The 12919-nt window shown below is 42.1% G+C and overlaps 1 protein-coding gene across 1 annotated transcript in view; it reads left to right on the plus strand.

Moving 5' to 3' along the window:
- The window catches only part of mpped1 (metallophosphoesterase domain containing 1), a 69291-nt gene that overhangs the window by 18045 nt on the left and 38327 nt on the right, over positions 1–12919 (plus strand). The window lies entirely within an intron of this gene.

Raw genomic sequence — 12919 nt, forward strand, 5'->3', positions numbered from 1 at the left:
TTGGGATTAGTGAATTGAGATGGCTAGTTCTACTGAGGTTTCTTGCTTTGCCTCATCAGCTGTTCCTGTCAATGCTGTTGCGTCAGAAAGCCTGTTTTTGACGCCTATTGCCTAGCAACCTCAGGAACACATGATACACACGTATGATTAGCAGTTGAACAGATCTGAAATCTAATCCAATCATTTGGCTCTCTGTGTTTTTTGCTGCCATATTATTTTCATTAATGGCAGGAGATAAATTTTGGGATTGCTTGGGCTGCCAAGAATGCATTTGAATTGGAGTCTTTCTTTCGCAGGAAATGGAGGACACATTTGTCGACTGCATATGAAGGAGAATGTAAAATCACATGGACTCATGCAAATCTTGAGAAAAACTTAAATGTTCGGTGAAAAATGCTTTTTTGCTCAAATATAGATAAATTTATTCAGCAGCTATGAAGAGTAATGGCATGATACAGAGGTCAGACCTATAAAACACATCGACATTTAAGAGAGCACACAAATAGTCAAAACATAAGGTCACCCACAAATATATTTGTCCTTGTGTTCCTGTTTATCTCAGTTTAAGCTGTGAAAAAAAATCAACAGTCTGTTCTGAAACATGTTGTAAAGCAGTTTTAATGACTTGAAACTTATTAAATACTTGTAGGAGTCGGTCCTTACATATAGGTCTCCTAGTTCTTGAAGTATCAATTATGTCCCTAAACGAAGGCTGTTAGGCTTGAAGTGCCCATCAGCATGGGATGTTCTTTGTTTGATTTTTGCTCAATTTTGAGTTGTATTATCTCATTTTAATCCTTTTTTACCTCAACTTATTGGGGATAGGATGCTCCCTTTTAAGTCTGCTTGTGTGTGTTTGTGAGGTGTGACCTCAGTGCTAGGTAATTGGTTTGCTGTGATAAAAGGATCCCCAGAGTTCATTGCTCATGCCACTGCAGAGAGTTGCTCAAGGTGGACCAAGAGGAACATGGAGATGGAGAAGAAGGAGGGAAATAGGTAAAAGTGAAAGGACCCAAGAAGCAGGATGAAGCAGCATGACTCTAAGGAGAGATTATTAAGTGCAGGAAGGGAGGGATATGGAGGAGACATAGGGAGGGAGAGGCTGTGGGAGGAAGGAAAAGTTTTTTTTTTTTTTTCCACATTCACTGACTGGCAGAACTGTGCGTTACTTTGGGGAACAGATTTCAGACTAAAAACATGTTAATTGGAGACAAAGCATGACCCCAATGGAATGTATGTCTGTGTGTGTGAGAGAGACAAAGAGAGAAAGAGACAGAGAGTGCGGCCAGTGTTACTCTATTACTTTGTCTACCTGTTTCTACTCTCACTTTTCTTGGACTGTATGCTTATGTGTGTGTATGTTCTTGTGTGAGCATCAGGGTGTGGGTCGCACAGGGTGTTTCCAGCTGGAAGCTCCACGTGCTTCTACTCCCATCTCTGCCTCCATATTTCCTTCTACTTTCCTTAGCTCCTTTGCCACCTTCCCTACATTTTCCCTACAGTCTAGATTATTTGAAATAATTTGAATTGATTATTCAATATTTTAAAAATCTAGTTGTGTTGCAGAAATACTTTAAATAAACAGAGATAGACTCACGAGGAAAGTTTGAGATTTCCCAATAGACTGCAATATAACCTGACTTCTTTTTTTTACATTTTTTTTTTCATCACTGTTAAGTTTTCCCCGGAAACCCTCCCATTGATGTCTGTGCTACTTTGACCAGGGTTTTTGAAGATAATTAAGTTTTTTTTATGTTTTCTCAGGTTGCAGTCCTTTCAGCTCTCAGGCCACCCTACATTTTACCCTTTTTGCTTCCCTGTTATTTTATGACCTGTGCTACCTGTTAGTGTAACTGTCACAGATTTACTGAGGCAACTGACTTTTGCTGTTGAAAGAGCTTATTAGCAAGTCAGAAAGCTGTACTGTGAAATGTACATTATGTGTTTTTTTTTTTTTTTTTGTTGTGTCAACCAGACAATAGTGAGGGCTGAAATGAAGTGGCACAGCTGTTTCAGTTTCTGATGCAGAAATCATTCAGCATTGTAAAACATTTGACTTCAACAGAGATATTTCTTTGTAGATACAGTCTACTTCTAATTTGGACAAGATAAATTACTGAGGAACTGAAGGCAGGGGAGGTACGGCAAAGTTGTGATTAACTTACTAAACACTCAAGAAAGACAGAATCTTTTTCTTAGCTATATTTAGGCCTCCATTTTTATTGAATGTCAGCTTCCACCAGCAAAGACGTTTTACATTTAGTTTGCACAACTCCAGTGTTTCACATTGTATCATGGCTTCCTGTTATTTTGGAGCGAAAACATCCCCTCACTGCATATTTCTACATGTTACACTGTTGGATTCTAGTTAGAATCAAAGACAACTGTAAATTGAAGTTTATGGAGAAATATAAAATCTACTATATGAGACAAGTCCAGCAGTTATGAATAATCATACAAGCACTAAATTGCAAGAATGTGTGTTTAGTTATTCATTATAAGTGCATATAATTTTATTATAATTAATTATAAAGTAGATCTAGGTGTTGTTTGTGGGGTGCAGTCTATCAAGCACGTTTGCTACACCCTCATGAAGACACTGCTTTGTGGTCAGTTTTCCTCCATTCATCTTCTACTGCTTTACCGTTATCAGGTTAAGGGTGAAGGAGCCATCTCACTCTGAGCAACGGCAGGGTACACCCTGGACAGGTTGCCAGTCCATCGCAGGGCCAACACAGGGAGACACACAGAGACAAACAACAACTCACAATCACATTCAGACCTACAGACAATTCAGAGTCACCAGTTAACCTAGACATGCATGTGTTTGGACGGTGGGAGAAAATCTGAGTACCTGGAGGAAACCCACTACACCGCCGTGCTGCCCTCAAAATGGAACCATCATTAAAAAAAAAAGAAAATATTTAATTGAAGACTTAAAATTAGAGACTGAAACCAAAACTCAGAAAATTTTTCATTCATCTTCTAATGCTTATCTGTTTCAAGGGTCACGGGAGTGATGGAGCCAATCCCAACTCACTTTGGGTGAGGGTGAGAGTACACCCTGGACAGGTCGCCAGTCCGTTGCAGGACCAACACATAGAGGGAGACAGAGGCGAACAACCGCTCACACTCAGACCCTTGACCTATTTCGTGTCACCAGTTAACCTAAACATTCATGTCTTTAGACGGTGGATGGAAACCAGAGAAGCACAAACATGGGGTAAACATACACAGCTGTGGGGCAACAGTGCTAACCACTATGCTGCTGGGTTGCCCAGGAAAATGTTTACTGAGGTAATAAATCAGGTGATAATTGGGTGCATTATCCCATAGACTTAAGTACATTCAATACAACCACTGGAGTCTCACCTTGATGATTATTAGGTAGAATAAAGGTTTAAGACTCTCAGCATTGGCGTTAAGCACCAGTGCCTCTCTATTTTTATCAATATAGTATATAGTATATAGTAGGAGTCATTTGGAGATTGGCAATTAATATCAATGATTATGAAACTGATTATTGATATCTAAAAATATTTACTATAAGTATTAAATTTCAGGGCACCAGCCTGTTACCAGGGATCAATGTCCAAATTAGCAAAATCAATACGAGCACTGACAGTTATGAATCTAGCAATTGTCAAAATTATAGACATAACCACAAACAACAACGGTTTAAAATATAACAGAATTTATTCACAGCAATAATTATTCAAAATATCACTCTGGATAAATGGCTGTTATAGTTTGATTATTCAATGACACATCAGCTACTAATCTACAACAGATAACACATGTAATAAGAATGGGTTAGAAATATAGATAGCCTTAGCGATGGTGATAGCTATAGCGGTAACAGTAGTAATATCATATGAAGCAACACTAATAAATAGCGACAGTAATGATAATCACAATAGCACAGCAACCGCAATCGCACCAGTATACCTCTGGATCTTGAGGATGTATGTCTGTGTACGTGTGTTTGAGCAGTAAAGATGGCCGGAGAGTCACGACACGGTAAAACAAAAGGCAATGCGCACTATTCTAATTGTCTCTGCCCTAGACGAGCCTCTTACTTTGGTTGCTCCGCTCCTCCAGAGTGAGGGAGTTAAAGAGCGAGGGGGGTTCGCTCCGAGTGTCCGCAACACGCTCTTCAGCTCGGTCAAGTGGTCCGTATTCTTTTCGGATAACGGCGACGGGAAGAATCCCTTGGCGGCAGTGGGGAAGATCACGATGCTCTTTGTTAGCTTCGATAGCAAATCCGGTGTGCTGGTCCTCTCAGCACGTGGATCAGCTGATCACGCGGCGGTCCGCCCTGGGTTTGAGGAGGGTGGAAAAAAAGGGAAAGACAAACAAAAAGAAAACAGCACTCTCGTCCCGCGAGATGAAGACTGTGACCTAGGATTTTGTGGTGACAGGATCCAAATGTTTAATGTAGCTCCCTTTGGCGATCCAGTTGGGATGAAAGCTGGGACAGCTCTCTACTCCAAGAGAGCAGGGGGCACGGGAAAAAGCAGGTGTCTCTTCTAACTGGCCTATTGACCTGGTGTTACTATAGCTCTAGATCAAAGCCTGAGAAGAGGTGCAACAGTACACTGATATGGTTGTTAGTTCTTAGATTATCTTCTTTTGGATATCAGCATATAAATCAGATAAAATTGTGGGGACTGGAGTTAAACATGAAACTTAAACATAGAATCACATCTTTTTATGACTGGTCTGAATGCTGGTTTAAAAATTCACTTTGGAAAGTATTGTATAGAAAGAAGCCCACCTATTAGTTTCAAAATCTGCAGTTATAGAGCTCTAAGCCCAGAATTACTCTCTTTTCATCATTTAGCTACTGAAATTCTCCGCAGCAGAAAGCAATTTGGCAACCTTGGGAGATGACATCTGAGTTATTATTAATAATGAGTTGCATGGCCAGGACATACAGCCTGCACATTCATGGATCTGCTCCTACACCAGCACAAATGCAGTCATGAGTGCACTCTTCTTAGTCTGTGCACATTGTTTCATCAGTGCCCAGTTGAAAAGCTTGTGTCTCATGGAAAAGGAGGGAAGACATCCTCTTCAAAAAGTCTTCATAACAAGAATTTGCCCTTTTTAATCTAAAACAAGAAAAATATTCACTCATTTTGTTGCCCTAAAAATTGTTGCCAAGGTCCTGCTAATGACCCCAGTTTTAATCATTATTAAAACGTATGATTTACTAACCTGTGGTTAGACAATTAATGTGTTAGTTCATATAGATAGATAACTAAGGATTGATTTTCCAGCTCAGATCAGCTGACCATGTCTCTGATGCAAAATTTCATGACTCCTGGTATTTTCCTGCTGGTTGCACAAATCAAGGGAATGATTGGCTAACATGCTAACTAGCATAATGAATGATGACCAGATCAATTGATATTAGTTGCAGCACAAGGTCTCCTGAGTTTGAAAGCAGAAATATCTTGTGTTGTTGCAGAGCCTCCATATATCCTCCAAAAAGATCTGGGTCTTTGGAATCTCTGGGGAGTTGATGGGTGGTAAATTTCTTGGCTTTCAGGCCATTATCATGTGTTTTTTTTTTTTTATTGGTAACAACTCCCTTGACAGACCAAAGTCAACAGTGTTTTCCATCTCATGTTATTTCCTGACTTCCTTGCTCGATTTGTGGCTCACGAACAACTATGCTCAATTTAACATTTGAAACAGACAAAATATTTAGCAGATAAAAAACAGATATAGTTTCATTATATGCACTGCAGTCTTTACCAGCCATTAAAGTGGGAAAGATTAGAGTGGGAAATATTGCATTGGCTGTATTATTTTCAGTGACAGGTTAATCTTGCACTGAAAATAAATTTGGTGACAAATACACCTTGTTTCTTTGCTTTTATACTTTTTATAGCGAGCAATTAAAATCCAACTAATTGTATGTTGTGTCATTGTGTTACTTTTGCTTGAAGCCACCAGCCACAGTTTGGAGTTGTGTGGCAGGATTGGTTTAAAACAAGATAAAATGGCACAGATTCATCCTCTCATGATTTAGCCTATTTTTCAGCAGACGTGAAACAGTGGTGATGGACTATTTGGCTTGAGGGGTTTTGACAGATGCTTCCAATAATTGAATTTTAGGGGCCACTCCTAATAACTTTGAAACGAATCGGGTTAGAGACTTAATTTCATGTCCACAGGGGATATTCTTGTTGGGTTAAGATATGATTCTGATTCAGGGAGACTTCAAAGCTGTCTCATTTTGTCTTTGAGTACCAATGCTGGTGAGGGTTGAGTCAGTGAGGACACAGGGGGTAGTTGAGGAGAGCAAGAAAAGCATCCTGGTACTAATTGGGTACATTTCTTTAAATGTTTCTAATGATGATCTCTCTGGAAGGAGACTGGTAGGGAGATGGACGTCTTGCACAAAGACACGCAAATGAGAGACAAAGTCGTCTGTTTGTTGACAAGGGATTTACGCAAGCGGTGGGGAAAAAAGTGAGAGACCTCTTTTTCTTCTTTAAATGAAAACAGCAGAAATGTATCACTCCCCACTGCTCCGTGCGGAATAATTAAGGAAGGAGATGCAAAAGACTCCTTAATTAGATTTTTTAATTATTGAGGATTCACTTCGCCTTCTATAGTGGCCCAATTAAGAAAGCTCATCAAAAACTAAAGAGATGAAGAGAAGCAGTTTTCTTCTTCCTTCTCCCTGCCCCCCCGTTCTGTCTCATCTCATCTTCCTCCTACTTCTCCCCCTCCAACTCCTCTTCCTCTGTGCTCTCATTTGACAGAAATTGACTACCTGTCTGTTGAATGACTTGTCATCACTGATGAACAGGAAATAGAAGGGACTCTCGCGGACTTTAATTAACTTACTTGTTTTCATGGCCTCAGTGAAAGTAGAGGAGAAAGGTGGGAGAGTGGAGGGTTGAGAGAGAAGAAGTAAAATGGCGCACAGAGCTTTTTCTTAAATGATAATGAGTCTAATGATTGTGGAGATGGCGTAAAGGTAATTTCACCTTCTTCTCTTGCCTTTGTTTTCTCTCTGATGAGTAGAGGCTTTACCTCACCAGACATCCAAGTGATGTAGAGAACAAATGAACCCACCTTCATCAAGGCCTCTGCTGGTGCATGTTTTAGCCCATTAACTACAAAGTGTTGAGTTAAATCAGTGTTTAGACCAAGCATCTTCCTTCCAGGGAGCCATTGGTTTCACTTCAAGATGCCATAAAGTTTATGCAGATAACTAATCCATCAGAGTGAACATTTAGTGGTCTTTGTTCTACACTGCTGTGTTGTAGTAAAGCCATTACAAACTGAAGATTAGTAGATTCAGGAATAAATTAAACAATGAAAAGATTAAGCTAGGAATATATAAATGACAAAAAAATTTCCTCTCCTTTATTTTGAATTCACTGGTCTAATTACAGAGAATACATCTCCCAAAGTTAAAATTTTGGTCCAGTATACACAGTGGTTCCATACACCGGATCTAGCTCATATACTTCCACATCTGGACCAGTTTTGGCACAGCAGACCAAGAAAATCATTTTCAGCAGTCAACAAACGATAGCATATGGCATGTGTCCAGATGTAGAAGTATCATCTGATTGTCATGCTGGTTACAGAGGCATAACTGGGGCCCAAAGAAACAAAAGCATCTGGCTCAACTATAGATAACATATACATTTCTGTTGCCTCAAACAAATTCTGGTGGAACACATCAATACATTTTCCAGTTGTCTGATGACACTAGAGGTTAATAGATTAAATCTATCCAAGTGGAAATATATGAAACAGACCCTTGCCAAAGAATTGGGCTGTATACTGGTCCAAAGGTTTAATTTGGTTGATATGGAAACCTTCTGTGGTTTGTTAATATCAGCTCAGGAAAAATGGGAGCAAAAAGCAAAGTATTGCTTTCATATGGATGACATCTGTGATATGGTGAAGTAAACTTAAATACTCATCTGCTGAACAATAGGAGCATATAACATCACAGATATATAGATTTTTCTGAGAAGCCACTTTTGATGGTGGTGAATTGCCTGCCACATGTCTCCACCCAGTAGCAATGTCTAAGGCTGAAAAATCAAGCCAACACTGGAGAGTCAAAATAGTAGTAATAGTATGTCTTCATGCTTCAAAGACCAAGTGTCAACCCACTGTGAGCCAATGATTTTAGAGGGATGGCGTTAGGATTAGTGTGTGCTATGATAACTATTGGTAACTATAGCACCAGCAGATATTGAGCAGGAACATGGTGCAGAAATGATTCACCACCTGTATGACGAAAATGGGAAGGAAAAGCACAGTCTATGGGAAGAAACAAAGTTAGTGAAATGTAATGTTTTGATAAACATGCAAAAGAGAGAGAGACAGAATTACTCAGTGCAGCCAAGAGCAGTCTAGGCCTATAGCAGCATGGCTAAAGAAAGAGTAATTGAAGTTTAACCTTTTTAACTGTAGGCTTTTTTATGGAGTTGTGGCAGGATGAGGAAAAACACAGGAGACAAAGGTCAGTTTAAACTTTTATTCCTCAACTCCAAAACCAAACTGAAAACAGGAAAAGCTTTACCACAGAGCCTGGGGCCTAGTGCTGTCTGACAAAAAAAGATAAATGGCTGGACGAGGTTGAGGAGCGGAGCTCTGAGGCAAAAGTTACCCAGGGTCACAGAGCGGCTGGCCGAGGACCAGCTCAGCGGGTGAAGCATCAAGGTCCTCCTTAAGGGCTGAACGCAAACTGAGCATTACCCAAGGTGAACAGTCCACCCAGTTAGCATCTGAGAGTGCAGCACGCAGTGCTGCCTTGAGTGACCAGTGAAATCACTCTCGCAAACCATTAGTCTGAGGTTGGTACGCGGTAGTGTGGTGCACCTGCACACCAAATGATTGTGCAAGTGCTGACCAGAGCTCTGACACAAACTGGGGACCCCTGTCTGAGTTGATATCTAATGGAGTGCTGAACCAGGAGCATTGAAACACGCGTGCGACGTCTGAGGATGTTGTGGAGGACAGAGGGACAACCTCTGGCCCTGGTGGTCTGATCCACCATTGTGAGAAAGTGCGTAAAACCCTTTGAAGAAGGTAGAGGGCCAACTAGGTCTACATGCACGTGGTCGAAGCGTCTCGCTGGGATTGGACACGGTTCGAAGGCTGACTGAGTGTGCTGGTGGACCTTAGTACGCTGGCATGCCACACATGCAGCCACCACTTGCAGCCACTTACAGATGAACTTGGAACTGGAACGCCCAAACTCCTGGGTGCAAGAGTACATTGACTCAAAAACTCGACTGCGCCAGGCCACTGGAACAACAGGGTGAGGACGGCCAGTGGAGACATTACACGGTGGGACTGCCTTCCTGCATCACCGTATCCTCTAGCTTGAGGCCAGTGTGCATTGATCTCAGTGCAAGGATATCCAGGTCTACAGGCTGATCGGCAGCCATAGCAGAGAAATCCACCCTGAGGTGTACAGGACACGCAAGCACACGCGACAAACAATCAGCAACAGGGTTGAACTTCCCCGGCCACATGCTGAATGACTGTTGTGAATTCAGAGATGGCTTCCAGGTGGCACTGCTGACGAGAAGATCATGGCTCAGTCATGTTGGACATGTCAAAAGTCAGAGGTTTCTGATCGACATAAGCCATGAAGGAGCGACCTTCCAGTAGGAAGCGGAAATTACGGGTTGCCAGGTGCAGTGCCAACAACTCCTGCTCAAAAACGTTGTTCTTGCGCTTGCTGTCTCATAGTTTGCGGCTGATTGCAAGTGGCTGCCACGCGTTCACCACACGCTGCTCAACCACTGCCCCCACAGCTATGTCAGCAGGTTTGTGATGGGCAAGGAGTGTAGCGTTAGCAAGGGCGCTCTTAGCTCTGTCAAGGGCCTGGACACATTCGGAAGTCCAGTTGACATGGTCGTTTGCCATCTTAAGTCGCAGGGCTCTGTACAGTGGCTGAAGGAGGTGGGCAGCATGAGGGGGGGGGCTTATAAAAATTCACCTTGCCCAAGAACTCCTGCAACAGTTGGAAATAATAAACGTCCGGAAATCGCTGTCAACAGCCGACACGATCCTGCGGGACCCATCTTCATCCCACCACTGGCCTTCCTTCTCCACTCCCACCTCACGGACTCTCTGGTCGGAGGTGGTGTGTGGAGGTAGGAGGTGATTAGCACGGACTGTCTCTCCTCCACCATTCAACCTCACAGACCACTTCTCCATCCTGCCATCGGTGCTGGCCTCTCCTCCTCTGGCTGCGGAGCCTGCCCCGGTGGTCACGGCGGGGGACTCCAGCCACTGTACCCCCGGGCCTAGGTCAAGGCGCCTGTGGCAGTGGTGCATACGGCGGCTGTCCCGACTCGCGTTGTGGCTACCGCTGTGGGCCTCTCTGGGAGAGGGGGCTCTCCTGGTGGTGTCAACCCTCCACAAGGAGGGTTGACGCTGGTGGCAAATTGAGGGCTGCCTGTTTCTCTTTACAACAGAAGAAAACCTGGCTGTGGGAATGCCCTCCACTGCTGCAATTGTTCCGGCTACTTCGGCTACCTTGGCTGCTACCACCGGTAATGCTAACATGGCTAATGCTTGTTATACCCTGCGCTCTCCACCTCCACAATATCTCCTCATAGGGGACTCCATGGTAAGATTAGTCATTCTCCCAGCTTAGTCAATTTCCCCAAAGCTTGCCAAGCTGGTCGATGCATTGGGGAAGAACTGCATATTCTCCGGCCTCATTCCTTCCCTTAGATGGGGTTCAGAGAGTTTTAGCCGACTGCATAGTGCATCAGTGGTTGTCTGACTTCTGCACAGCATGTGGCTATGGTTTTATCAACAACTTTGACATCTTCTGGAGAAAAACTGACCTGTTTTGGATGGACAACTTCCATCTCAACAGCAAAGGTAGCACCCCAGTAGCAGCTCACCTTTCCACACATCTCTCCTGTCACACAGACTGATGCCAAAAGTCCACTTTACAACCCTCATTTCACCCACATTTCAGTCAGCACACACAACAGGCCACTACACATCCACTGTCCCATTATTCCTCCCCGCCTTTCCCGTCACAATCCGATTCATGTCAATATCATCAACAGTGACTCTCAATTAACCAGCCCACCTACAACCCTGAATATGGTACTTTTTAAAGTTCGCTCTCTATTGAACAAGTCTTTTATCATTAATGACCTGATTTTAGACGACAAATCAGACTGTTTGTTTTTAACTGAAACATGGCTTGCACCAGCTGTTCTCACTGAGGTTTCCCTACCTAATTTTAATTTTTTATTCTTTAACAGAGGTGGTAGAAGAGGTGGTGGGAATCATTTCACACTCCATAATAACTAAAGACATTTCTTTTACTCAATACATATCTTTTGAACATAATGCCTTTGTATCTATAGACCACTCAAACACCATCACTCTTTTATCAGTGAAATTTCTGAACTTTTATCAATTCTACATTCCACCTATAATAAGGTTTTAATAGCTGGTGATTTTAACATGCACTTGGACACTTCAGATCCCACCACAACTGAATTTTTAAATCTTTTAAACTGTATGGATTTTAAGCAGCCCATCACACAGCCCACTCACAACAGAGGACACACCCTGTCCACTGGTGTGTCCTCTGTTGTTGACCTAGCTGTTGCTGATCACTACTGTGTGTTTTTTAACCAGTTTTAGCCATCAGGAGGCCCCGGTGTGAATGGTAAGAGCACTCCTGTTGAAATTTTACCTGCACCTTGTAATTTTATCATTGATGATTTTAATAACAAACTCAGGACTTCACTCGATGCAGTCGCTCCACTTTTAACAAAAACTGTAAGAACAAAGAAAACACCGGGGAGAGATAACAATATCAAGAAATTGAAAGGAAAATGCAGGAGTGCAGAGAGAGGGTGGAGAAAAACCAAACTGACAGTTCTTTTTGAAATATATTGGGATTAACTCAAAACTTACAATATTGTAATAAAACTGGCAAGAAGGGCTCATTTCTCAAAACTTATAGCAGACAATAAAAACAACCCTAAATTTCTATTCTCCACCTTTGATCTTTTAAACAGCACTGATTTTAATAAATCCTCCATGGCAGCGAGTAAGGCCCCATGTGAGGATTTTGCAGATTGATAACATCAGATCCAGTATTTTATCCCATTAGAATGTTGTTTTTAATACACCTGAGCAGTTGCTTCTATCGGAGGAAACACTGGAGAGTTTTACCCTGGTTGATGCAAGAAGACACTTGGTCGAGTCTTCTCCCAGGTGAACCCAACAACCTGCCTTTTATATCCAATTTCCGCATCACTTCTAAAAACATTTTATGAATTCTTTGAGGAACAGATTTTAAACATAGTAAATTGCTCTCCTCAGACAGGTAAAACGCCTGTAAAACGGAGGTTGTGAAGCCCCTTCTGAAGAAGAGCAATTTAGATCACAGCATTTTTAATAACTACAGACCTGTATCCAACTTACCATTTTTAAGTAAAATTTTAGAAAAACTGGTTCTTAACCAAGTAAATTATTTTTTAATGAGAAATAGCATTTTAGATGAATTTCAATCTGGTTTTAGGATGAACCACAGTGCTGAGACAGCACTGAGACAAAGATTTTAAATGACACCAGGTGCAATTTAGATAACCACAAGCTCACAGTCTTCTTCGTCGATACAGTAGACCATCACATTAAATAGACTGAAGCACCTGCTCGGCCTCTCTGGCACTGTTTATAACTGGTTCCACTTCTATGTCACTGATCAATCTTTCTTTGTAAGTATGGATACATGTTCCTCCAGAACGCATGAAATTAAATGTGGGGTCCCCCAAGGGTCAATTTTAGGTCCACGTCTTTTTAATCTTTGCATGCTTCCCCTTGGGGACGTCATCAGGAGGCACGGCATCAGCTTCCACGGTTATGCTAATAATATGCAGCT

This window comes from Echeneis naucrates, chromosome 23, assembly GCF_900963305.1.
Source record: "Echeneis naucrates chromosome 23, fEcheNa1.1, whole genome shotgun sequence".
Taxonomy (NCBI): Eukaryota; Metazoa; Chordata; class Actinopteri; order Carangiformes; family Echeneidae; genus Echeneis; species Echeneis naucrates.